Consider the following 26,697-nt stretch of genomic DNA (forward strand, 5'->3'; position numbering starts at 1 on the left):
CGGAGCCTCCAGCACACGACCAGCCGTTCGGAGCTGGGATTTTCCACAGTATCCCCAGGCAGAGTGACATGCTGCAGTGTCCTGGTACACTCGCAGCAGTTACGGCTCCTGCTGCAGACACTCCAGAGAAGCAGTGTGTGGCATGGCCAGCCCAGAGCCACAGGAAAGCCTGCTGCACACAGGTCCGGAAGAGCCATCCTGAGAATGGGCTGTGTGAGGCCAAGGGGGTGGCAGCCCCTCCCAGGGTGTCCTGAGATTGGGGGGAACACACTCCAAAGGGACTGCAGGGACCCAGATTAGGGAGGGGATGCCAGGCCCGGAAGAGGCTTTGTCACCACCACCACCTTGTGGTACCAGGCACCAAAAAGGTCCAGCACTGGCATCTGCTGCCAACAACATCCCCAGGCACTGCTCCCTGTGGGTGCCCACCGCAGCCACTCCCCTTCCAGCTCCAAGGATCACAACAGATGCAGTGGCCCCTTCGGCACACCATGGTGCTCAGACCCCACTCTCCTGCTGGTCTCCAGGTTCCCTTCCCAGGGACCCCCATGCCCCGGGTGCCATGCCCTCCTGTGCACCCCAGCACCTGGGGAAGGATGTGGGACAGTTCTGAAAGGACAAGTGTGTCCCCTCACAGTCCTTCAGGCAGTTGAGGGGAGAGGGGCTCCCCCAGGAACCTGCATGCACCCAAGCAACACACAGACCCTGGTGCAAGGGTGGGGGCACTCTGAGCTGGCCAACATGCGGTGCCAAAAGCCCTGGGCTGGTCTGGCTCCACTGCAGCTCCTGGAGGTGACAACGGCAGGGCACAGCCTGGCACACTGGCCTTGCAGTGCCCAACTAAGCAAACCACGTGAGGCAGGAACTGGCTCCAGGATGAGGTAATCTGCCCATCCTCCCCCGCGCCGCTCCGGCCAGGGTGACTCAAAGGCATTCCTGGCCGGTGGCAGCACCACAAGTGCTGGCACTGCCCTGAGCCAGCAGCGAAATGGGCACAGCTCTGGGAGCTGAGGAGTGTTGGAGTCTCCCCTCTCCCTTCTCCTGCCATCACCAACGCGTGCCTGGCTGCAGAGATGTCCCTCTGCAGCGGGGAGACACTGGCCAGGTGAGATGACTCCAAGCTCCCAGTCAGCTCCGGTGGGAACACCTTGCTGGCAAAACTGGCTGCGTTCCCTCACCCTGCTGCTCCCAGCAACGCTGTGCCACAGTCCCAGCCAACAGCACCGGTGGTGGCACCAGGGCTGTGCCCAGCTCCGCAGAGCTGCAGCCCCGGAGGAGCACCTCCGAAACTGAAGCCTCCTGGAATGAAAGTTTATTTATCTGTTTAATTAAGATGTGTTCACCAGGCGCACAGACCCCATTCAATCTGTCTCACTTACAGCCCTGTCCCAGTAAAATTAAACCTAATAAATATCAGCAGAGGGAAAGCAAAGGGCACGTGTGAGATATACGATCAAAGGCTGAAGTTGCACAGGGCTGCAGTTCTCAGCACATCTCTCTCTGCCCTTTGGGGCTGGGCTGGCACTGTGCTCCCCCGCTCAGGATGGGGCTGCCTTTCTTTCAAATCAGCACAATTCCCAGTTTTTTATTTATTTTAAATGAACCCTTCAGGGCTCCTTGGTTTTGTTTTCTGGAAGAGGGAGAACAACATGGCATCGGGACAGGAGTGGTCTTGGCCACTGTTTGGGTGCTGGAGCCAAGGGACAGAGTCTGCACTAGGAGCACTGGTGGGCATGTACCCCCAAAGCACTGAGAGAACTTGCCAGGGACAGTGCAGCACATCTGACTGCTCCAGGCACCGGGAGGGACCTGCCACACACTGCAGAGCTGCTGGGAGGTGCCCGAGGCAGCCAGCGCAGCGCCATCCTCTCCTTGGGAAATGCCAGAAAAGTTCAGGCCTCCTCCAAAGGACACTCCACCATCTGGGAAATTTATCCATGAGGAACGAGGCCCAGGGGTCTGCCTGGAGCTCCGTGCCCCAGCCCTGCTGAGCACGCGGTGGCACGGCTGCGGCACATCCAGGTGCCAAGGGTCCTGCATGGGGCTGCACCAAGCCTTGAGCACCTGTCAGAGCTGCTGCCAGCCCAGACCTGGCCCAGCTCCATGCCCAGATTCCGGCCCACAGGATGCAGTGGGAAATCCAGTGCCTGGCAGCACGATCCTTCCTGGGAGCCCTGCAGATCCTCTCCCAGCAGAGAGGACGGTGCGGTGCCCGGGACCTGCCATGGGGGCACAGTGCACAGCCATGGGGGCACTGTGTATCCCAGGGGCTGCCAGTGTTTAGTAGGACCCTGGGGTCCCTGCAGCACTCTCCCACATGGCAAAGCCAGATGCTGACACTCATGAGAGCTGCCAAGGAGAGCTGCAGATCAGGCAGACATGACCTCTGCCACGAGGGCCATCGAGGCTGGACCAGGGAGATCAGGTGCTCCCGCCTCCCTGGGGTCAGCCTGTGAGTGCAGTGCTGGCAGCCCACCAGCAGCCAGGGACAGTGGTACCAGCCTAATCCTCTCCTCCCACCCACTCCAAAATGCCCCCAAGCCGAGGCATTCATTAATTAAAAGCTCTTTAGTAGTTATTCAAAGACATCAAGCAATTAGATGAAGGCATTGACGGATCTGAGCTGCTGTGTGACAAAGAACACCTCTGCAGCAAAGAAGGTCCCATGTCCCCAGTACCTTGGCTCCAACTTAGGGCATGGACCAGGACAGCAAGAAGGGACTGACAAGCCTCCTTGGCACCCTCTTAAACCTCTCCATCTTTCCCTGTCCTACTCCTCCTCCTCCAGCAGCTCTCAGAGGTCATCAGAGACACTCTGAGTGGCTGCTCTGAATGCCCAAAGATGGAGCACCCAGGTATGACCTCACCAGGTGAGAAGGGGACTGTGACTGAACCACAGTCAGTATCTGAGACAGCAGCTGTGGCAGCAGGAGAGGAGCAGGAACGGAGGGAAAGCACATGGAAGTGTAATGGGATGCAGGGAAAAAAAAACACCCTGTTAAGTGTTCCTGACCCACTGTGGGGGGAACAGGAAGGGCCTGGGGATCTGCCAGCCTCTGGCCAGAGCTGCCAGCATTGTGCAGAACAGGACAGCAGCTGGGCCAGCACCTGGGGATGTTCCACAGCCTCCTGTGTCACCCCTTCTCCTCTGCCCTCGAGCCAAATGGGCAGGGAAAGGAGCCCTGGTGCTCTCCATGTAATGGCACCTCCTTGCAGCCATCCCCTGTCCCCATCATCCAGCACAAACAGGGACACAGGGACCTCGAGCAGCCAGTCCCATCCACGCCCTGACTGCCTGCAGGAGACACAGGGGCAGCGCCACGGGGACACAGCTGACACCCTTGGCTGGGCAGCAAGGGCTGGAGCCTGTCACTGTGCCTGGCTCCTCACCTCTGCCTGCACCACCCTTCCTGAAGCCCCTTTCATTTGACAAAATATTTATATGAAATGGCAATTAGGGTCCCTGGACTAAATGAGAATTAACCTGCAGCAACAGCACTGTGGCAGAGCAGCTGCTGCTGAACTCCTCGAGCCTACAGGCCAGGTGGGCAGTGCAAATGGATGTACCGTGTTCGCAGGTCACCAGGGCCAGGACCATGGCCACCGCTGCTGGGATCAGGGCCACCACCAAGCCTGGGGCCACCACCAGCACCACCAGGCCCAGCACAGATCGAGAAGGAGGAAGGACTGATGGAGGATGATGCAAAGGAAGGAGCAACTGCAGACCAGGAACCTGCAATGCCACATTCCCAAGGACCCCTCTTCCCTGAGACCAGCTCCACTGCCTGACAAAGGGTTCCCAAGAAAAAGCGTCCTCTGAACTGGCAGCCTTGTGCCTCACAGGCTGCTGGGAGGCTTTAGCAGCAGCCCCCAGTGTGCCAGCACATGGCACACAACAGAAGGGGTCCAAGCCACCCCAAGCAGGGGTGCGTGTGGCACTGCCAGGGTGGGCAGTAGCACTAGGCTGGGACCCACCTGAGCAGCAGACAGGTGAGGTGGGCACAGGGGAACACCAGGCTGGAGGTACTCCAGAAGCAAACACTCCATCCTCATAAGATTTTTTAAATGCACAGAGAGGATGCTAGTGTTAAACAGGTGCTGTGACCCAGGGCACACTTTATAAATCTGAGTATTTATAGACCCCTTCTTCCCCTTGCCCCACACGCACCTAATTTATCTGGAAGTACTGTTATTTTGAAGACATTTTGCTTTGGCATCTCGGCCCCTTGAGGTGTTGATGACAGAGCCACCACAGTGCTCCTGTCACACAGGGATACCAGACCCTCTGCTTCCTCCCACGCTGCGACGGATAGATGCCCACGATGCCAAGAAATGACTCTCACCGCTCTGCCGGGAGCACAGCCCTCGCCCTGCCCCTCCAGCAGAGCTGGGATGCCACCATGCAGTGCTGGGACCGGCCGTCCCGGGCTGCCTGGCTCTGTGCAGCTCACGGGACAGGGAACAGAGACCCTGGAGTGCCACTGCCCCACAGGCAGTGCGGCGTGCCTGGAGCTCCGTGGGAACGGGCACCCCACGCTGCCCGTGCCTGCGAGGCCAAGCTCTGCAAAGCCACACAGCTCTGCTTTGCTCTCGCAGCTGTGGTGGGTTATTCAGTCCCCGGGCAGAATTAGCACCGAGGCAGGAGGCTGTGCCAGCCCTGACAGGCGCTGGAGCCGTGGCAGCGCCGACATCCCTCATGACAAAGCACCTTACACCTGAAAACTGCTTCCTGAGAAAAAATGAATTCCCAGTATCTTCTTCCTCCTCCCCATAAGCTCCTTTCCCCACATCTCCCTTTGCCTGCTTCTGCCCACTCTGTTCCCTGCTCCCAAATGCAGGAGAGCACAACTCCCTGGAGCATGTAAGCCCCACCAGACTGCTGCTGCCCCTGCCCCTCACCACCTCGGAGGGAGCAGGAGGGAGCAGGTGGAAGGAGCAGGTACCACGTGCTTGCAGCCCCAGTTGGTAGGCTGGGATGCCATGGGAAGACCCTCTGGTGGTGCAGAGCCTGATACAGCCCAGCTCCTGCAGCTCTGGGGAGTGGAGCTCCATGGGGCACTGCTGTCTCCAGCTCCTCTGCTCACTGTCCCAGCCGCACCCAGACTGGGGCTCACACCCACACTGAGTGTCCAGCCCAAGAAAAGGGCCTGGGCAGACCCTGTCCCGTCCCCTCCTCTCCATCCCTCCACCAAGCTCTGAGATGTTTGGGTAGGTCTCAGCGTGTCCCCTGTCCAGGCATGGCCTTGTGCTCTGCTAGAGCAGGGAGAGCTGAGCCCCTGTGCCCAGCCCACTCCCCAGCCATGCCCCTCGCTCTGGGCTCAGTAGGGTACGATCCCCCCAAGCCTCAAAACCCCTGAGCAGGGACTGCTGTGGAGGGACTTTGGGGTCCACAAGGGGATCTCAGGGAGCTCAGGGTCCCCATGGTAGGATTCTCTCAGTAACCTCAGGAATTTCAGGTCTGGGATACAATGTGGAGGCTGCCCCATAAGCATCTGTCAAGATCCTGGGTGGGCACTGTGAGAGGGAGCTGCTGCTCCACACAGAGTTGTCACCTGAATGTCCCACTCTCAGCACAGACCCGTGCCCCCTCCCAGGACAGCCCCCGGGCAGGAGCCAGAGCCCACCAGTGACCCCCCAGTACAGCTGGAGCAGGGGTTTGGTGCTGGGCAGGGGAGGCAGCTTCTGCCCACGGCCAGCACCACACGGAGCCTGGACAGGGCAGTGCAGAAGCAGGAGGGCAGCTGGGGATGCCCAGGCAGGGACCCCTGCCCGCTGCCCTGGTCCTTCCCAACGCCAGGCCTGTCCCCAGCAGCGCAGCCCAGCCCCTGCCTGCTGCTGCCAGTGCTGGGCACTGCGTGGCTGACCACAGGGGGAAGCTCTCCCTGGACGGTGGCACGGCCAGGGAGGGCAAAAGCACCCCAATCCTGAGCGAAACCTCAGCAGACAGGGAGGGAAGTGCCCACCCTTGGCAGCGGTACCTACCCAAAAATACATCATCAGTCAGCGGCGGGGGCTGAGGCGCTCTGCGGGGCTCGCTGGGAGGGCGATGGGCTGCTCCCGGCGCGGCCACCGCTCCTCCGGGGTGGCTCTGTCCCCTTGGGCTGTCCGGCTCCGGCGCCGAGGGCCGGCGGTGAGCGCTCGGAGCCGCTCGGAGCCGGGTCCAGCCCCTGGCACGCCGCTGGGGCAGCGCGGGGGCCGGACAGCCGGGGCAGCTCCTGCGCAGCGCCTTACCCACCCGGGGAAAAATGGGAGAGGAAGAAAAAAATTAAATCCTCTCCGGTGTCTTCGAGGATCAAAGGGAAAGGTGAGCCCCAGGGCTGAGTGGGGTGCTGGGGAGAGGGTCCGGGACCGGGCTGGGTGCTCGGGGCCACGGCAGCGGCAGTGTGGGCGCTCGCTGGCGCAGCGTGGGCTCCCGCTGACACTCCGAGGAGCCGATGTCCTGCCTCAGCATTTTTCAAGCTACCCTGTCAATAAGGGAATCCGCCGCTCACAGTTAACCTGCGAGGTGCCAGCCGGCTCCCAGCCGCTGTGGATGCCAGAACCCCCTGCTCCCATCGCTGGGTCTGGCCGGCAGGGATGCTCAGCCGTGCTCCACCTGGGAGGATCTGTCCCGGGAGGCCCAGCATCCTCTTGTTTTTGGGGAAGCCGAGCAGCAGCCTGAGGGAGACGGCGGCAGCAGCCCCCAGCCCCCAAGTGCAATGGGGAGCCATGGGGACAGTCCTTGGAGCCCGGGAGGTGGCCACCATGGACTGCACGAGAGGGCACCCAGAAATCCCAACCAGCTCCAGGGCAGCCACTCCCTCCTTGAGCCCCAGCACTGCCCCCCCAGCAGATACTGGGAGAGAGCAGCAGGAAGGGACAGAGGGCACAGCGAAGGGCTGCACACGGCCTGGGCCCTGGGGATAGGGCAGGGGGTCCTGCACACAAGCCCCAGCTGCCCCTGGCACAGTGCAGGCTTGGCAGCCAGGCAGTGCTGCTCCTCAGGCACTAAATCTCCGTCCTCCAGGGGCACGCAGTGGAAGGAGCAAGGGGACCATGAGCGCTGAACCAGGAGTGGTAGTGAGGGAATAAATAAGGATAAGGGAAGCAGAGGAGTGAGGGGGGCAGCAGATTGGTCTCCAGAGCCCAGCTGGTTCTGACATCTACAGCCCCATAATCATATTCAGAGCAGCAAAGGGATGGAAGCAGCTCTCCTCCAGCACGGCAATAAACGAGAGCAACACTCTCAATAATTCAGCACCAGGAGAGGGTGATAAAGCAGCAGAGGCACTACTGCAGGCAGCTGGGGCGGGGGGCTCCCTGTTCCCTCTTATATCTCAGTGATCCAAACCCTTTCCTCTCTGTTGCCCTGTAAATGCAGCCCCAGCTGTGAACTTTGGATCCTCCCCCAGCCTGCCAGACCCCCAACGCTGCTGTCCCTGATGGGACAGACAGAGGGGCCCAGTGCAGCACAATGAAACCCCTCCATCACCAGCAGACAAAACCTGGGGGGTCACTGGGCAGGGACAGCAGCAGGAGCACCTCCCTAGATGTCTTCCCAGCACCATTCCACCTTCTCTCACTGCAGCCCCCCCACACCCGCATACACATCCCTGTGCCAGATCCCAGACCTCTCAGCCAGAGCAGGCATGGGGCAGCTGAGCTGCAGAACACCCATTCCGCTGCCCTCCCCTCCTCTGGACACAACCAGTGGCCACAGCCCGCCGCAGCCCCAGGGCTGACCGGTGCCCTCTGACCCCACACACAGCAGGGCACTGGGAGGGAGCAAAGCCCCTCCTCAGCACAGCGAGTGAACCACCAGGACATCAGCAGGCACACGGGCGAGGGCAGCCCTGGCCCCACAGCCCTCCCCCTGTGGCTGACCGGCACATGTTCCCCAGGCCCACAGCCACAGCCCAGCCTTCCTCCCTCCCGTTCATCCTGGCTCCCTGCAAGCCCTGCTCCCACCCAGCCTTCCTGCTCCTTCTAGCAGCTCTTTTTCCACATCTCCCATGGGATCTCAGGACCTTTCCAGACCACAATCCCCTCCCAGCAGGTCGCCTCCCTCCTTGTCCTGTATGTGCCAAGGATGGGAGTGTTCCTCTGCCAGACACCTCTTCAATGTTCTGCATGTGGGCAGCTCCTCTAGCACAGTGCCACTGCCCTGGCCCCCATCACCCCCTGGTCCCACTGGCACCCCCAGCCCATGCCAGGGCCCAGAGCTATGGATCCACCACACTCATCCTCTCCAGCCCCTCAGCTTTCTTTGCTCCTCTGCTTCACTGGCTTTGACGGGGGAGCACTGTACTCAGTGGGATGGGCCTTGGGAGGATGCAATGTCCCCTCTCTGATGGGGTCCTCCTACTGCTGCAAAGTCCAGTAATATGAGGGTGGGGCAGGAAGGAGCCATGCACACCTGACCAGCAGGCACCAGGCTGGCAGAGGGCACCTGCTCTGGTCCACCTTTCACACACATCAACCATGACCTGCCTCAGCCTGGGAACACTGTGAGCTGTTGTGATGCTTCCCAGAACCCTGGGGACAAACATCCTGTGGTGGGCAACTGCCAGGTCAGGGTCAGAATGGGGCTGTGGGCTGCTCTTTGCCCCCAGTAAGGACAAAGACCCTGGCTCCTCCAGGGATGGCTCCTGGGAGCCGCAGAGTATGGACAGACAGCAAGTCAGCACACATGGACACTCACAGACACATCAGTCTCAGCTCTCCTCATGCAGGATTCATGTCACACCTGTGTGGGGGAAGCCGGGGGCTGCTGGCAGAGGGGAGGGGGCAGCCTTCCTCCCATCCCTGCCCCGAGCACAGCTCTGTGCCCACCAGCCCCTGCCTGATCCCTGAGCCACAGGCTGAGGGTGCTGCCCTGCCCTGGTCGGCCCCGCGCCAAGCCCCCACTGCCAGCCCCACACATGCAGGTTTAGCGTGCGGGACGGACCCCAGGAGCAGCCAAGGCAGAGCCCAATGCAGCCGCTGGGATCCGAACCCTCCATACCTTTTATTCAGCCCAGCTCCTCCCGCGGCGTTTGCACTGGGCTCTCTAGAAAAGACAGGGAAGAGGAGGAAGAATTAAAATCAATGATCATCATCACTAACCTGTTACAGTCAATGCTGTCTGCTCATCGACTGCACAGTGTTGGGATATGAGCAGGGACGTGAGTGTTATTCCCGGGCACTGGGAAGCCTGTGCTGGCAAGGAGCCCAGGGCAGCCAAGCATCATCAGCACCCACCAGCACCATGCCCAGGGTGATGGGTGCAGGAACCCCCCCTTTAGCTCCACCAGTGCACCTCGAACCCAACCAGCTCCCACAGACCACAAGCCCCTTCCTGGGCTTCCCCAGAACCCTGCAAGCACAGCCCCACAAACCCCCACGGGGTGGGACAGGGCACAGTGTCATCCAAGCGCTGGCTGCACATCTGGGCTGGTGCATCTCAAGCCTTCTGCCCACAGCAGCAGTGACACGCTCCTGTGAGGAGCAATCCCTGAGGCACACGGCTTTGCTGCTCTCCTGGCTCTAGGCACTTCTTGGAAATTAAGCCAAATTTCAAAGAAAACGCACTTCAACTAATTGGCTTTTGCAGCATGGCCAACGCAAACATTCATCAAGCACGTTAGACCCTCAGAAATAATGAGAATGGCTGATACATCCCAGGAGTGGCTAAAGGATGAGGAGGGGCTGTGTGTGTCTGTACCTGCTGCTTTGGAGGCCAGCAAGCGCTGAGTCCCATCTGCCCAGCAGCTCTGGAGCTGCTGAGCCCCCACTGCGGGGCCAGCACCCCGAGATGAGGGTCCCGAGTGCGGGTGCAGGGACCCCGTGCCTGGACGCTGCCCTGAGCTCACGGCCGGTCCCGGTGAGCACACGGCCCACGGACGGCCTGGAGGCCACGCTGGTGGTGGCTCAGGAAGCACAGAGACCGCTCTCAGGCACTCGTGTTAGCAAACACGCTTCTCAGCCACGCAGCAGGATAATCAATTATGGTAATTCCTGCCTCAATGAATCAGATTCATGGAGGAGTACAGCTCATTAGGCTGGTGCTGACTTCCATTAGCACTCGTATGATAAAAACCCTCCAAACACTCTCACCCAGTACAATGCGTTCACCAGGCCGGGGGTCTCCCCTCCCGCCTGGCCAGGGCAGACCCAGCTGTGGGACGTGGGTGTCCTAAAAAAGATGCCTGGGAACTCCCTGGTTCCCAGCAGCGTGCTGACACCCCTGCCCCTGCAGGCCTGGCAGACCCTCCTGCCCCCAGCTACCACTCCTGAGCTCTGCCATGGCTTCACCAAGGAAGCGCCCACCAGATCCCGGCTGGGAGCTGGAGTTGGCACAGCAGCTCAGAGCGCTCCAGCAGCAGGGCTGGGAGTGCTGGGAGTGCTGGGAGCCCAGCCTGCCTGCTCTGCAATGAATAATTGACACTGTGCACTCCTGGGGGAGGCTCAGCGATGGGTAACGCTGCATTTCCCAAACACATTTCCCAAGAAAGGCGTCTTCTGAGAAGCTCCCCACAGCACCGTGGGGCCCCGCAGCCAGCGTGCGCCTCAGCTGGGATGTGCCACGCTTGCTGGCACAGACAGGGACTCACCAAGCACAGCTCCAGCCCAGGCAGAAACCTCTGGTGGTCCCAGCACACATGGAGTGGGCTGCTCAGCCAGAGCCTCCCTGTCCACACAGGCCCACGCCGGAGAGGGAAACACGTGGCACAGCATTGATGGGAGAGAGGCAGGAGCAGCTCTGGGCCGGATCGGAGGGGGGATCTTGGTCCAGTCTCTCCTTTTCTGGCAGCACTCCAGACTGACCAACTCTACCTGGAATCTTGCAAAGCCTCAAAGGGACCCGCTGCCAGAGCAGGTGATCCCAGCCCAGCTAAACCTGGATGAGAATCAGGGGTTCTGGACAAGAAATGCAGCCTGTGTCACCCAGCTGCACGGATCCCATTAAAGCTGCACCTCATCAGCCCTTATGCCCACGCTGCAACCGAGGCAGGCCTGGCTCTGATCTGCTGGGAAACTTCTTGGTACTTTCTCAAAGTACATTTTAACCCTGTTCCTTCCACCAAAAAATCCTAAATTAATTTTGCTTTTAATTAAATTCATTAGCAAAGATTATCTGGCTGAGGAACAATAATGTCCCACCCCTCCCCCCACAACCCTCTCTATTTATATCCCCATATACAGAACAGCAGCAAAAATTTCTTTATGGGCCATTAAAGGTTTAATGTTTAATTTATAACCACCTTCTCAGGCGGGTGGGATAGCCAGGCACAATGTCAACATTTTTAATTAAATGAGAAGGGATTTTTTTTTTCCCAGCTAAGGAATATAAAACATCCCGTTCCCAGCAGCGTTGGAGGCAGGGGCAGGAGGGGCAGGGGCTGGGGCAGAGGCTGGCTCCTGCACAGCAGCTCTCAGAACGCATTTCCCCACGATCCCGCTCTGCCTCGGGCCGAGCCAGGGCCGTTCCACACTGCTGGTCAGGAGCTGAGACACGAGAGGCCCAGGCTGAGACACGAGAGGCCCAGAGGAGCCTGGTGGGACGGGTAAGGGGCCATCAGCAGGACAGCTCTAGGACTGCTCAGAAGAGCCCTCCAAACAGCAGCTTCGGTCTGGGAAGAGCGGTCCCATCCTGGGGACAGGGACAACACATGGTGCTGCCCCCACTCTGGGAAGCCTCTCCCTGCTGGGAGGGTCCTGGCACGGGGCTGAGCACCAGCTCTTGTGCAGGTCCCTCGGGGGGCAGAGCTGAGAGTGTGGCACTGCCACACCCGGCACAGCCCACACCAACATCGCTGGCCACCAAACCCCACCTGAGTAACAGCTGTGAACCCCCCCAGCCAAAATCCTTCCTGCAATTTCTGCTGGCCACTGGCACCTCCTCCCACCCGGTGACTGCAGCTCCTGTGGCATCACCACCTCCTTCCTGCTGGAGAGGAGATCAAAATGCTTTCAGTGCCGTTCGTGGAACCCGCCGTGAGCCACGGGGCACCCGCTGGCACAGCAGGCACCGCCGGAGGAGTCTGGCACTCCTGGCATCCCCCTGGCATCCCTGCCCCAGCCCCTCGTGGCACCCTCAGACACGGGCATGGGAGCTGCAGGGAGTGTGTGTAGCTGTTCTGCCAGCATGGACAGCCTCAGCAGGACAGCGCAGCCCTTCCCGCCTGGACAGAGGCGAGGGGCAGCTCCGAGCAGGCAGGTTTCCATTAATGGAGTGTTTTATCTTACAGGAGAGATTAAATCTCAGTACAGAGGAGCGCAAAAGTGCTGAATCAGCAGCTAGCCGGGGGTGGCAGGTTCAGCTGTGAGCATTTGGCTCCAGCACAGCCTGTCAGTGCTTCATCCTCCTGCATCCACACTCTGCCAGTCACTGCTGAGCACCCCCCACACCCCGTTCCCTACCTTTGCAAGTGCCGGGATGGCTGGAGGAGCCTCGTGCAGCTCTTCACACTGCCTGCCAGCCCCATGCCAGCCCTGTGCTGCACTAACAGACCCAGAGCAAGCCAAGCACCAGTGGCACGGGTGAGCTGCCTTCCTCCTTCCCCTGTCATCCTCTGCACAGCACAGATGGGCTGGCTGGAGGTGTCCTGGCACAGCTGCCATGTCCACAGCAGTATTCCAGGGCGTAGCCCTCAGGCAGCAAGTCCCCAGCAGATCCCTCCCTGCGGGGTCTGCTCCCACCCACAGCTCAGCAGGGTCCCTCACAAAGGCACATTCCTGCTCCCACGGACACGGCTGTCCTGCCTGGCGTGGCAGTGTTGGCTCCAAAGCCAAGGTCGCTCGCTGCCCACGCGCCCACACGCGTGTGCTCACGGGAGCAGGCGTGCAAGGGCCGCCTGCGGGGAGCCAGCAACGGAGCAGGGATGGCACTGCGCTGCTCACTAAAAGCATGAGTGTCACTAAATCAATAATTCATTTACTTTAATGAGATAAGTACTTGGAAAACTAATTGCAAACCTGCTCCATTTACTCCAACCCATTATAGCCTTTAATGTAAATGGCAGGAATGCTGCTGGAGGAAGGGGAAGGGCTTTGGGTGTAAGATTGTGTTGTCTTTCCCCTTCTTCTAAGAAAAAGAAGTATCAGTCACCAGCTGGGACAGTAGAAGCCCAAAGAGCTGGAGGAATCACCATGTGGAAGTGCTGATGATGGAATCACTGCATGGAAGCACTCATGGCAGAGCGAGGGGAAAACCCAGTCCCTCCCCAGAGTCACCACTGTCCCTCTGCCCATGCTGCCACCACAGAGGCATCTCCTAAGCTGGGATGTGGCTTCACACTTCTCCTGCACCACAGCCTCCCATCTGGAGCCCTGCTGGACATGCCCCCGCTGCAGGTGGTCACTGTAATCTGTTACAAACCCGTGGCTGCATCTCTGGCACAATGTGCCCCCATGCTGGCGCTGCCAGCTCTTCTGCCTCAGCCGCTGCTGCCCCTTCCCACCCCTCCAGCCCCTGCCAGCCCCCATGAGCCCGGGGAGCCAGAGTGGGCAGGGGCATCCTGCCAGGCCCCAGCACTTTCCTGAAAAGGAGCCGTGGCTCCCAGCAGCAAAGCCGCTGTGTTCCTGAACCGCAGCTGGAGCAGGAGCTGCGTGCCAAGGGCTCACTTCTCGCTTGCTGGAGCAAATGGCAGGTCATAAAAAGGAACTGTGACAGAAGAGAAAATGTTCCAGAGTCCACAAGGACCAGTCCAGGGTAAATCCATCTGCTCAGCAATTTAGCTAGAAAATCCTTTCCAATCATCCGTGCTGTCGGTCCTTCGTCCCCAGCTGGTGGCTCTGGTCAGGGCCTTTCCCCCTCTGGCAGCTCCCACGTGCTTCGTGGTGCTTGGTGACCCCAGAACACCTCCATCAGGGACACTCGGGGAGGGGCCACACCTCGGGGAGAGGTCACACCACCCCTTGCAGAGGGTTTGAGAGTAGCATGTGCGATGGGGACTCTTTCCCAAGCTATTGGCTCACTCAGAAGAGGACACTGTCCTTCCCAGGTACCGTAGCCATGGCACCATTTGCAGGAGGCAGGAGAGCTCCCAGGGAGTGCAAACCCCACCTGCAGCTCCATGACCAGCCCTCGCACCTCCCGTGGGCAGCAGCCAGAGGCTGCCCTGGGAGCCAGGGCTGACGAGAGCTGGGATAATCCTGCCTGGCTGAGAACTCCACAGCTCAGCCTTGCACAGCTGCTGCAGAGATCTCCCTGCAGGCATCCCACTGAATCCCACATCAGCCACTCCTGTCTCACAGAAAATCGATGGCAAGCATCTCAATTAATCACACCAGGGGCAAATTGATTAGGAGCCTAAATAAGGTCAACATGGTTGTCTGCTTATAGGGTGGGACCCCTTAATCATCATTTTATCTGCAACAGGCTGCAGAACCGGCAATCCCAGCAGCTCAGGAGCACACAGGGATCTGCACTGAACTCCTGCAGCTTCGAGGGCTGGTGGCACTGGAGCCATGGCTCTGCCATAAGGATTGGCATTCCAGCATGCAGCAGTCACCCAGGGCCCAGCTGTCACCTCCAACTCTAAGGTGACAAAAGCAGAGAAGCACTGCTCTGGCACAGCACATCCCTCTGACCCCGCACCAGCTGGGGGGCTGCTTTGGCTTCTGCTGCCCCACTTGGTGACTGATTTTTCTCTTTATTAGGAGACACCATCTCCCACCCAAAAGTCCTTTCTTTTCCTCCAGCAGCATTCCTGCCACTTAGGTTAAAGGCTATGGCTGGGCTGTGGTAAGGGACAGAGGTATGACTGCTCCTCTGGTCCCCACGACCCCTGAGTGCTGCCCACAAGCCCTTTGGCACTGGACACACCTCACTCACTCACCTGCCGCTGCCCCAGCCACCCGCCACCTCCTTTTGTTGTAAATACCGGTATAAATATTATAATTTGGTTTAATATTTAATATAGTCAGGTTAAATAAGCATTCCCATCCCCATAAATAATCATTAACGGAGGATTCTAATTGTGCTGTTGGGATCTGGCTTCATGACTTATTTAGCGGGCAGATGCTCTTCCCCTCCGCGCTCCCCACACGCTGTAAATTAACCTGTGGCTCAAGCTCTCCCTGAGAACCTGGCGGGACACAGCACAAGGAGATGGATCCACCCTGGGATGACACCAGGATGTGGAGCTAGGAGAATACCTGGGATGAAGTCAGTGGGGTCAGAGGGACCAGAGAGGCTGGAAGAGCTGGCAGGAATATGGAGCAGCTGAGCAGGACGCAAACATGAGAGAAGATCATGGATTTTGGAGAGAAGATCAAGGATCGTCATCCTTGGCTGTGGACACCTGGGCAAGAGCAAGCCCTGGAGCAGAGGTAGGTGAGCCACGGACGAGGAGCTCCCACACACCCAGCTCACCCTGGGATGGCATCAGCAGGGACACAGAGACACAAAACGCTGTCAGGCAAGCGGAGAGCAGGGAATGCTTTTATCCCAACCACAAACCTACTGTGAAATTGATTGAAAACAATAGCAAAAAAGGAAACAAACCCCAAAGCACCAAACCCAATGTGAGGGGAATTGGCCAGCGGTGAGCGTTCTGAAAGCACTGAGTGGAGACACGAGGACAAGCAAAGTGCAGGAAAACCTCTGTGTGTTTTCCCCTCGAGGGATATACTGATGCAGTGCTGTAGAAAAAGGTTGGGGTTTTCTTTATGTAGCCTAATTTCATCTTGAAACGAAAACTGATGAAAGTAAATGGAACGAGCCCCCTCTGTGGTGAGCCCAGCTGCAGGCAGGGTGCCAGGCCCGTGGGTGCCCTCAGCTCTGTGCCCAGGCAGGAGAAGCTCTGCGTGCCAGCTCCAAAGGACACAGCGTGCACCCCAGGAGCAGTGGGGATACCAGTCCCAGGGAAACAGGCATGTTCTGCTCCCCAGATGCCCTGGGGTGCTCCTGCTGCACTGATGATCGGGATGCTCACATTCAGGGTCTATCCCAACAGTGTGTCCTGTGCCCTCTGGACTTTAAGCACAGAGAGACCCCTGGGAGGTCTCCTATCCAACTGAGAGATGCAGCAGAGAGGGCCCAAAAGTGATAGTCCTTCTAGAGCAGTTTTCCTGTCTCTGGCATGTCTGTCCAGGCCCTGCTCACTCTGAGCGCTGCTTCTGACAGCGCCAATCCTGACTCTGGGCTGCAGCTCTACACGAAAGGTCCTGCTTTATCTTTATTTGTCAGGATTTATAGGAAAAGGGGACAGTTCAGCTCTGGATGTAATGATTTGGAAGAACAGCCCTCCAGTGGCCTCCTCAGCTTGCATGGCATCAATACCATCGATTGCTAAAAATAACTGATAGCCCTGGCCCAGCATGCTGGGAGAATGCTCCTTCCCACTCTGAGACCCCAAACAACCCCTGCTCCAGGTCTCCAAACCCCCTGGGCACTGAGTCCCCACACCACTCTCTGTACCTTGCCCATGGGAAGCACAGCTCTTTGTGTACTCCAGAGGAGAGAAAGTGAGAGCTGCCTGTCTGTGGGGGTACGCCAGGATCACCTGGACAGGTAACACCAGCACAGCACAGCGCCCTGTCCTGCCATCTTACTGACCTTCCCAGGACAGGAACAAAACACACACGGGGAAGGAAACAATCAAACACAAGTCCATAGTTAGGGAGAAAGAGTTATTCAGCTTGTTGAAAATGAGTCTGACTTAACAGAGAAGAAATAAAGTGTTTTAAAATTAAGACACAAATGTCAGCCCCATTGTGGGGATATCAAACTCTACAATTATTTGATGACCTTCCGTAGAGTTTCGTGCCTGGAGTGGGGACAGCACTGGAGTGGCAGCACCTGCTACAGTGTGGGAGAGGTCCCCAGCAGCTCCCTGGGGCTGGTGACAGCCCACCCAGCACAGCCTCCCCTCCTCACTGCCGGGATACTCTGCTGACCCTCTGCATGTGCTGTGCCAGGCAGCTGCTCCCAGGGCCAGTGCCCACCCAGCCACCTGCCAGTGCTCACCAGGGGAGCTGCTGCTCCTGAGAACACAAACCCTCTCCTCTCCAGCACAGGTGGGGGCTACAGGGCATCATGGTCACCTGTCCCCTTAGCCAGGTGAGCAAAGGGCATTGGGAAAAGCCTGCCCAGCTCTGGTGGCACAGCAGCATCACTCAGCCCCTCCAGCACTGAAAACACCCTCACAGAACCCATCCATGAGCAGAGAAACACACACTGTTCCTGTAAAAGTAATTTAAAATCCCCAAAGACTCATCCTGATGCCCTCAGGGACTCTGCTGGAATCTGCCACTGGCGTGGAGCACAGTGCTCTGCAAGTGAGGGCACTGCGGCAAGCCAGCAGCAGCTCTGCTGCCACAGTGAGGGGCACATGGGGGTCACCCCGTGGGTCTCAGTGAGGGTAACAGCTCACTTCTGCATCCCCCTGCCCCAGCAAAACCATCCCTGGAGCCCTCCAGGAGCTGGAGCAATGAGCAGGTGCTCAGGAGCTGAGGGGCTTGGGGAGCACAGGTGAACATGCATGTGAAGGAGGGAGAACACACGTGTGCACAGGGCAACGTGGGCAGCACAGGCGGAGCAGAGTAATTTGTAAATAATCCTTAATTAATATGATTCACAGGCCTGGATGGCTCAGTGGATTCCAGGCAGGGACAATGGCAATCTCCATTCTTCCACTTCTCAATTACAGCTTCGGGGAGGGAAGCAGGAACTGGCCAGGGTGAATTAGAGAGACTTTTGTCACGTTTAATATCACTTCATTTTGCAGACTGCTGACGCAGCGGGATTTCACAGCTTGGAATTTATGGTTCTTTTGAGAGACATGCGCAAAAAAGGAGGAAAAAATACCCTGCCATCAGCACAACCCCATCAACTCTGCTGGGAAAGAACTGGGGTCTGGGGGATGCCCCAGGGATCCCCAGGCGAGCAGAACTCGGCAGGGCTGGGGTGCAGCACCAGCTTCAGGTGAGTGCATCAGGGCTCCTGGGAGAGCCGGAGCTGCCCTGTGGCTGGGGTGTCTGTGTGCCCCGGGTCCCTGCTCCCTGCACTCCTGAGGAGCAGCAGTACTGGCAGTGCCAGGGACGGTGCTGCACACTGCTATTCGGCCCCAAGGGGCTTTTATGCAAAATGACACACAATATAAATGACTGTTGTAAACAGGGAGTTTAATAAAGGGCTGTGTGCGAATTTTACAGCCTCCCCAAGGATAATTAAAATTATTTATCTACTTACCTAGCTTGCCACCAGAGCAGTCTATTAATTATTATCTATTACACAGGGCCTGCTTTGCATGCTGCTGGAGCACTGCCTGCCACCAGCACCCACAAGAAGGCCCAGCACCGGGAGGACTGCAAGCCATCCCCATCCCGGGGTGATCCCGGGGTGCTCTGCACCCCTCACAAAGCATGTGGGAGCATGAGGTACTCAGGATCACGTGTTTCTCTACCATCCTGTGGCCGTGTTTTTAAAACCTGCTTGGTTTTAAAAAACAGCAGCTTCCCAGGGCCAGGAACGGAGTGGAACCCCAGGCAGAGGGTGAGAGAACGCTCTCCCTGCTCGAGTCCAGCACTGGGCAGCCACAGGCACCAGGGATGGTTGAGGGAGATGCCACCAGCATCCCCTGATTGTGCAGCCCTTGAGGGCCAGAGGCCGCCAGGAGAGTGCAGAGGGACGCCAAGGGGCAGGGCAGAGAGGGCTCACGAGAAGAGGCAGCTGTAGCCCGGCGCGGCCAGTGCCGCAGCGGCCGCCCCGCAGCAGCCTGGCGCTCCTCTCCATCTATGAGCGTGACAGAGCATCAGCGCCGAGGCTCTGCGATCCCCCGGCTCCTCTCTGCACGTAAGGAGACCTCAGGGGGCTCCACTCTGCGGCTACTTAGCGTTGCTTTATTAGCTTCATAAACCCAGCGATGCTGCCAGAATGTCCGAACGGGCCCTGCCCGCGGCAGGAGCGGCCGGAGCGGGGAGAGCGGCCCCGGCAGGAGCAGCACGGCTCCCGCAGCCCGGCCGGCACGCAGAGCCCTTGGCCAGGGGGCCCGGAGCAGCCTTTTGGGAGTGGAGGATGCAGCTGCTCCCTGCCATCGTGGGCACCCCGAGCTGTCAGCTCTGCCGCTGTGCCATTAATCACTGCCGCAATTGCTTTCCCTGCCTGTCCTGCCCGGTCCCAGCACTGCCCTCAGCAGCCCCATCGCCTGCGTGACTGGGGCTGCTGTGGCACCTGGGGCTGCTGCCAGCCCAGCCCTGCCGGGAGCCCCTGCAGCCCCCAGAACATGCTGGGACTGGCTGTGTCCAAGACCTTCCCTCTCACTGACTAAACTCCAGCGGGTTCAAGCTCTGGTACTGAGGTCCTGGGCTGATGGCACAGGGCAAAGTGGCCCCAGAGCTGCTGGCAGCTCGGAAGAGGAGCCTGTTGTCCTTCAGCAGCCATTGAGGCATCAGGGCTGCCTAAGAGTGGCTCTGTCATTAGGAGCTAGAGTCCCTCAGCAGCCTGCTGGGGGTATTTTCATCTCCCAGGGTGGCTCCTCTCCTTCAGCCCTGCAGGTCCTGGTTCACAGCAGTGCCGGCTTCTCTTTGATCCTGCACAGTTACACTTCCAGTCTCACAGTCTAATAGAAGCTGCGTGATCGAATTCCAGGTCATTCCTCAAGGAAAGAGACAACCCCCCCACCACTGGCAGCAAGAGTTCCAACCCAATTTCAGTGTGCCCAGTGCTTCCACCAGCTGCCGGCCACGTGCCAGCCTCGGTGGGCCCTGATGCCATAAGCAAGGTGCAGAAATGTCACTGGAGGCACTTGGAGGCTGTGTCAGGGCGTTCTGGTCCTCTGGGTGAGGCAGGGGCAGCTGCTTGTGCTCAGCCCCCAGCAGCACCAGGCAGCCCTGAGCTCAGCACCCAGCTTCTCTCCTGCCCACTTCCAGGACTGCTGCCACGGGGCCGAATCGTCCCATGGCATATGGGTGAACCAGAGTGAGCAGGGCTCAGCCCCAGTCCCGCCACCTTCCCCTCTGTGCCTGCACCAGCCCCAGCCTTGGGCACAGCCACTGCTCGTCCTCCCCTAACCCACAGGGGTGTGCGGCCATCGCGCTCCATTACGGAGAGAGCTCCCGCCACAGTTCCGTCGAGCTTGCAGAAACAGCAGCCTCTGAGGAGAAACCCACCCTGGCACGGCCGCGCTCGCTTGGGATGATGGACGATTATGGACCATCTGCACCACCAGGAGGGTATGGATTTATGGGCAGCACAGACAGTTTGCGGAGTGTCCATTACTATAACTCACTGGCCTCTCCAAAGATATGCTGATCCACCCCTCCGCCGCTGCTGTGGGGAAGTTTGGGTTAAGTGCTGGCAGGAAGGAAAAGTGATTTCCCAAACTGTTTTTCACATCGGCGGAGCCAGGGAGAGCCATGGGTGTTTCTATCCCAGCTGCACTGCCTGTTAGCACCACGGTGCCCTGACAGCAGCCCAGGTTCCCTCCAACAGCCCCAGCCCCCTCCACCTGCTGCCCACGGACCCCTTTCAGCAGCAGCTCCTTCCTTGTTCCCCCTTCTCGATCCCCCTTCCTGTCACCCACCACTTCCACCAGGATGAAATCCCTACCAGCAGGACCAAGGATTGGCCAGCATGTCCCAGGAGCAAGTGGGTGGAAGGAAGCAGCAGACGGGACCTCTGAACACGGATAGAGATACATGTTGAATAACAATGGTGAATTCCCCTGAGCTCTGGTGTTTTTAATGCTGGATAAGGCTGTCAGGCAGCAATTAAATGAGGTAATAAAAAGCTAAGTGCTCGTATTTCAAGGTTTCTGCCTCCTGCACAGTGGGGAGGAGCAGGGCAGGGGGCTGCTCTGCTCCCCACAGGGTCCAGCCTGGTGTTTCCAAGGAAGAGCAGAGGAACTTTTCAAAGGAGGTTTGTAGATGCTGCCGAGACACCCCCAACCCTGCAGTGCTCCCAGCCTGCTCATGCTGTCTCTCCCAGTGGCCAGGAGCAGGCTGGCCTGGCCTATTCTAACTCCCCTCTCTCCCAGGACCCAGAACTATCCTCACAAATGCTTTCCCTTCCCATCCCAACACCCACCCCTGGCCCATCATGCTGGATCAGATGTAATGAATCCCTGTGCTTTTTTAACCTCATCGTGCAGCTCCTGGTTGGAGCCCAGCTTTATCAGTTTTTATCCTGTGTAATATTCATCACGCTGGTTTATTTATGGGCCCCCTCTTCGGGAAGGTATTTTTCAGGCCTGGTGAATAAAACATAAGACTGTGCGGGTTGTCAGAGGGAATGCGGCTCCTCTGATGTCAGCCTGACTAACGGCCTTTAGTTTTCTCCAACGACTGCACTTTGAGAGAAATTTATTTGTATTTGGGTTCCCGTTGGTTGGTGAGATGTGAATTCTTTTCCCTTCAGAATAAATGAGGCTTCAACTCCGCGGCAAGGGGTGAGAGTGTGATGGGCGGGTACAGACCCTCAGCCCTGGGGACAGCGCAGGAGGGACCCCAGAGCGGCCTGGGGCTCTCCGGACACCAGCACACACCAGGCAGGAGCTCCACATCCCCAGTGCTGCAGCAGCCCAGCCAGGACACAAGGAAGAAGGCTTCTGCCTCAGCCATGCTCTCAGAAACACATTTGGTGTTAGAAAAGATGATTTCCTGGACAGCAGCTGCTTTTGCTGCAGGCAGGGAGCACAGGCACACACCTATAGAGGAGGTAAACCCCTCCATGTCGGGCACCACAACCTCCTTGAGCTCAGACGCTGTGTGTCCTGGCAGGAGGGACAGGGCTGGGTCCTGCCCCTTCCTCGGGCCAGGCTGTGAATGCAAGCCTGCATGCTCCCTGCTGGCAATGCTTCACTGCTCTGGAGGTAACCAGAGGGACAAGGACACCTGAGAAGCTGCCGTCACACCAGGAGCATGTGAGGGAAGGGAAAGAAGGCAGAATCCCCTTTTCCAGCTGAGACCATCACAGCAAACAGCACCCACAGGCTGCAGCCTCCGCCAGCACCAGACACCCCCATCCCTGCAGGATGTCCCACTCACGCTCCAGCCCCATCGCACTGCCCAGCCTGCCTGCTCCCCTCTGCCCTTACACCCTGCCCGGCCAGACCCACGGGCACGGAGGTGGGCACACCGAGCCCCCCCACTCCCGGCACCCACTGCAGCAGCTCCCAGAGCGGTGCCAGCTCCCACCACTGCAACCTCTCACGGCCCAGCCTGGCCTCGCCACTGCACCGTGGGGCAAACCCTTCCCTGAGCTGGGTAAGGAATTCTGGCCGTGACCCAAAACTCCTATTAACAAATCAAACCATAAAAACCCACAGCTGCAGTCAGGAGATTTCCCTCCATCAGCTGCTAATTTATAGGGTTACTGGTGTCAGCGGTTTGAAAGCAGCAAAATCCCATCAAAGAGTCGCCCCAACTCGGCGCTGGGCGCTTGAAAACAATCACAAACACGCTTCTGAGGAGGCTGCTTGGGATGCAACTCCTTGATGTTTAATTATTAATATTCCAGGCAAGCAAGTTAAATGCTACTGAAGAGAAGGAGAAGCCAGAGTTCGAAGTGAGCTGAAGGAGCATCATAAATCATCCTGGGAAGTGTTTGGCAGGAGCCCCACTGGAGCCACTGGAGCCAACAAGGAAGAGAAGATCTGCCTTGCCCAGGGAATCTCGGTGGGGACCAGCGGCACCTAACACCACTGAGACGGAAAGGCTCTGGAGCAGGTTCCAAAGCTCAGTGCTCTCCAGCCCCAGGACAGAGCGGGAGCAGGGAGGAGACGAGCACAGCGGCTCCATCCACAGAGCGCTGGCTGCGGCTCTGCCCTCCCGGCCGGTCCCAGCGGCTCTCCCGCACCGCCACGCTCCACCCTGGCCACTACGTAAGCTGCTTCTAACACACGTGTTTCCTAGCCCAGAGCATCTGTGGACATCCTGCTGGCTTTCCAGACTCCACCTGTCCCCTCATCGCCCCCAAGCTCTCCTCAGGGGATCCTGAGGCTCGATGTGGCACAAGCCAGTGCTTGGTGCCCAAATGCTGGCAGAGCAGCACTTCCTGCCTGTACCAATTCTGAGGCAAAATCCACGCTTTTCTACTTTTCTCCAGCTTCCAATTTCTTTCACAATATACCTTCTGAAATCCCAGCAAATTCCCTCAGCACAGTGCAGGGGGAGGACAACAGACAGCTCTGCTGAGCCACCTTATACCTCTTATGGGGGTCACAGGAACCACTTACAACCACTTACTGGGACATCCCTGTTCCTGGACCATGTACTTCAGCACTCTTCCCCCTCTCCTGTCCCTCTCCTTTCCCTTCCTTGCAGTTTTGTTTTCCCCACCCAGCAGAAAGGACAGAAGCCAACACTTCTTGCTGCTTCATCTTGATTCAGTCAGTTTTATATCTCACAAATGCATGTGCAGATTTCTCCACTTCTTTATTTGTTCATTAAGACTCCAATAAAAGTGTTATAAAAATGCCTTTTTCTGTTGGTAATTGCAATTCCTGGTTTAATATGTGAGCAGTACTGGCTCTCCTCAGAGACTCCCCAAGATCTGTAAACACCACGCCTGCCCAGCGCTGCCGGCTGGAGGTCCAGCCACAGCCCCATTATCCCTCGCCTCTGTCTTTTTGCAGCACAAGGCTTTTCACTCTGATGTTTCCCACATTGAGCATCTGCCTCAGGCTGAAATGTTGAGGGAAGTTTTAGCAAAAACAGTTCAAACATTTCCGAGAACAAGGCAGAGGAAAAATGCTGTTTTGACACACTGGAGGAAAAAGGTGTTCTACAGCCCTGATGCTCAGGAGGCTTCACAGCTCCTGTGGTCAGTAAGGAGCCAGAGCAGGGCTGGAGGCTGTGGGTATCTCTGGTCCCCACTCCCCCACTGAGCCCCTGGCAGCCCTGGCAGCCGCACACAGTGTCCAGCACTTCTCCCTCTCCCCACAGAGCTCACAGACAAACCAAGAAAAGGCTGAAGTTGCAAAGCATCGGCAAAAGTCCCAGACAAGGCAGGACAAGGCAATGAGACAGCTCAGGCCCACCAGCCCTTCCGGGGGGCTACACTTCGTGCTGAGCACCCAGCAGTCCTGGCACGGACACACACAAGAAAATGCATCTTGTGCTGTGAATCACTGGCACGCTGCATAACGTGTTCTCAGGAACCTGGTGGAACTCAGATCCTCTGGTGCCCTGGAGTGCAGACAGCCAGGGGTCTACACCTGCACTTCCACCTGCAAAACTCCCAACTGTGAGGAGGACCAGAGGGCAGGGGGCACGAAGAGACCCCAGGAGTGAACAGCAGCACAACGCAGCACTGGAGTGGGCGTTCACTTGGAACAGAAGGATTCGGGAACCAGCAAGCAGAAACTCCAACTTGTGGAGTGCAAACAACTCTTGCCAGCACTGCCACAGGAGCAGAACACACCCAGGAATCAGCTTGGCGTAAACTGCCTCCAACAGCCCTTATCAGCACGAAAACCAACCTTCTAGTTTCTAATTCTGGATGACTGAATTGTGCAAAGCTCAAGATTTCTCTATGCCATCATTTTTCACTCTAAAACAAATCAAGAAAATGCTGGGCTCTGGTGGCAAATGCCTACTCTGGAAGGAAGATGCTCCACTGGATCAGACTGTTCTGGTACCGCATCATAATCTATCAAAGTCCAAGTCCCTAGAGCAAGAGAAATCAAAACATCATGAATAAAGTGCAACTTTAAGACTCGGGTAGCCTGACAGTGTCAGCCTGAGCCTCCTGCCGTGCAGCGTGCTATCGATGCCTTCCCCTAATCAAGTCGATGCTGGCTGAGCCGCGCTGCCGACAGCGCATTTGCTCAATTAGAGGAGAACAAATAAGGCAACAAGCCAAGATGGAAGTGGTAAGCACAGTGCAGCGCTCCTGTGCCCTGCATGGACAGCCACAGGCTGCTCTGGACCTGTCCCTGCCCAGAGCTGGGATGGGGGATCCCACCCCGCTCCCCTTCGTCTCCCTGTCCCATGCTGTGGGAACGAGCATCCATCCAAGCTGATACTGCAGTCACCAAGGACGCCACAGCTCAGGGCAAGGGCGAAGCCACAGCCCATCATCCAGGCGTGGCAGCAGCTCCACAACCTGCCCCTTGCAGAATGGGGACCACCACTGGTGAGGATGTGGATGTGGGGCCAGCACTCACAGGGACAGGGATCAAAGTCCACACAAACACAGCACAGAGTTGTGCTGCCATCCCTCCCAGGAACAGAAAAGTCCTGTTTGTGCACAAGCCATCAGTGCTACACTCCCTGTGCCAGAGCTCAGTGCTGTTCCCAGCCTCTGGCTCCCCTCAGGGCTGCCCTGCTCACAGGCTCACCACATCCCCCCATCGCTCTGATCCTCCCAACAGCTCCAGCAGGCAGAGGCTCCCAGTTGCTGCAGGCAGTGGGGGCTTCTGGTCCTCGTGTGGCGCCTCTGGCTCTTGGTTCACACTTTCAAAGGCAATTAGAAAAGCCCAAGATTTGTCAGCTCTGCCTGGAGCAGCCGGGCAACACAGTAGGGTCGTGTGTTCATCTGCCACTGCCCAAGTCACCCACCTTGGCACGGGGCCAGCAGGGAGCATGAGATGGATGAGGCAGATCAATACCCAATTCCCTTGCACAGCCCTCAGGAGATGGGCCGGGCACACAACCCACAGCTGGAAACATCCTGCAGCCTCGGCTACCCAGGCTGCAGCAGCACATGCTGGCCAAGTGCCCGGCCCCTCCAGGAAGGCACAGGGGAGCCCCCAGGGACCCCCCAGCTCTCACCCTGCCCTGAGCACCCTGGAGCTGCTGGCGGAGGGCTCAGCCCTGGCACCTCCCACGCTGATACCGAGTAGTCCCCAGTGGGTCCCCGTCGGAGCTGGCACTGAGTGCTGCCATTCAGAGCACGGGATGGAAGGACACAAAGGAAAACTCCCTCTCCCAAGAAGGGTGAGTAGGAGGGACAGATGACCACAGGCAAAAGAGCTTGGTGCTTGGCCAATTTCATAGAACTGGGCCAGTCAACATGGAACACGGGGAAATCCAGGCACATGCAGCAGGAGCTCCAGCAGGCTGGGGGAGCCAGGCAGATGGCAATGCAGGAGTGGGGATAGAGACCCACGACCAAGGCAAAAGGGATGGCAACACGTGGAGAGGAGTGGAGAGTAGCCATGGGCAGGACTGGGCACTTCGTGCCCCAGAGCAGAGAACCTGACACACACCAGCCCTGTGGCTCACTCCTGGCCCATCTCTTCAAGGGAAGGGCAAGGGCTGCACAGCTTTGACATCCTTGAGGGCCTGAGACCTTCACTGCCCAGGAGCAACCAGCAAAGGGCCTCTGCCAGTCTGGGACACCAGTGAAGAGCTCGTGCCAGGCACCCCCAACAGCCCATTAGCACAGGGACTAAAAACCTCCTGCATCGCCTCTGAGCTGGGCTCCCTGGGCTGGCAAGTGGACGAGCAGGGCTGTAATAGAAAATCTCCATGTGGCTCCATCCAGTCTAAGCAGCGTCAGATCAGTGCACCCTAAAGCCCCTGGTGCCAAGAGCTGCCAGCCTTGCTGGCGGTGCTGAGCCGAGAAGAGGCGAGGGCAGGGTGCGGAGGCAGCTCATGGTATCAAGGATTTGCCAACACCAAAACTCCAGAGACCTGCTCTGCCAAGGGCAGCACCGAGCCTGGCATCACCCTGCAAGGCTGATGGAAGCCGGGGAGGGGAAGGACAGGGCTCGTCTCGGCGGGTGCCCCATGTCAAACAGCCCACAGCTCTGAGCAGAGCCGGGACCAGCCCTGCTGGCAGCACTG

At 58.3% G+C, this 26,697-nt stretch overlaps 1 protein-coding gene across 9 annotated transcripts in view; it reads right to left on the reverse strand.

Moving 5' to 3' along the window:
* Positions 1–26,697, reverse strand: part of RBFOX3 (RNA binding fox-1 homolog 3) — a 70,710-nt gene that overhangs the window by 21,248 nt on the left and 22,765 nt on the right. For 7 of the 9 annotated variants that reach the window (XM_085556557.1, XM_085556558.1, XM_021534136.4 and 4 more), the window contains exon 2: positions 8,984–9,028. The exons of the other annotated variants lie outside the window; for them this stretch is intronic. The gene's annotated coding sequence lies outside the window, so the exon portion shown is untranslated. The remainder of the gene's footprint in view (positions 1–8,983; positions 9,029–26,697) is intronic. 9 annotated transcript variants of the gene reach the window in all.

This window comes from Lonchura striata, chromosome 18, assembly GCF_050655825.1.
Source record: "Lonchura striata isolate lonStrDom1 chromosome 18, ASM5065582v1, whole genome shotgun sequence".
Classification (NCBI taxonomy): Eukaryota; Metazoa; Chordata; class Aves; order Passeriformes; family Estrildidae; genus Lonchura; species Lonchura striata.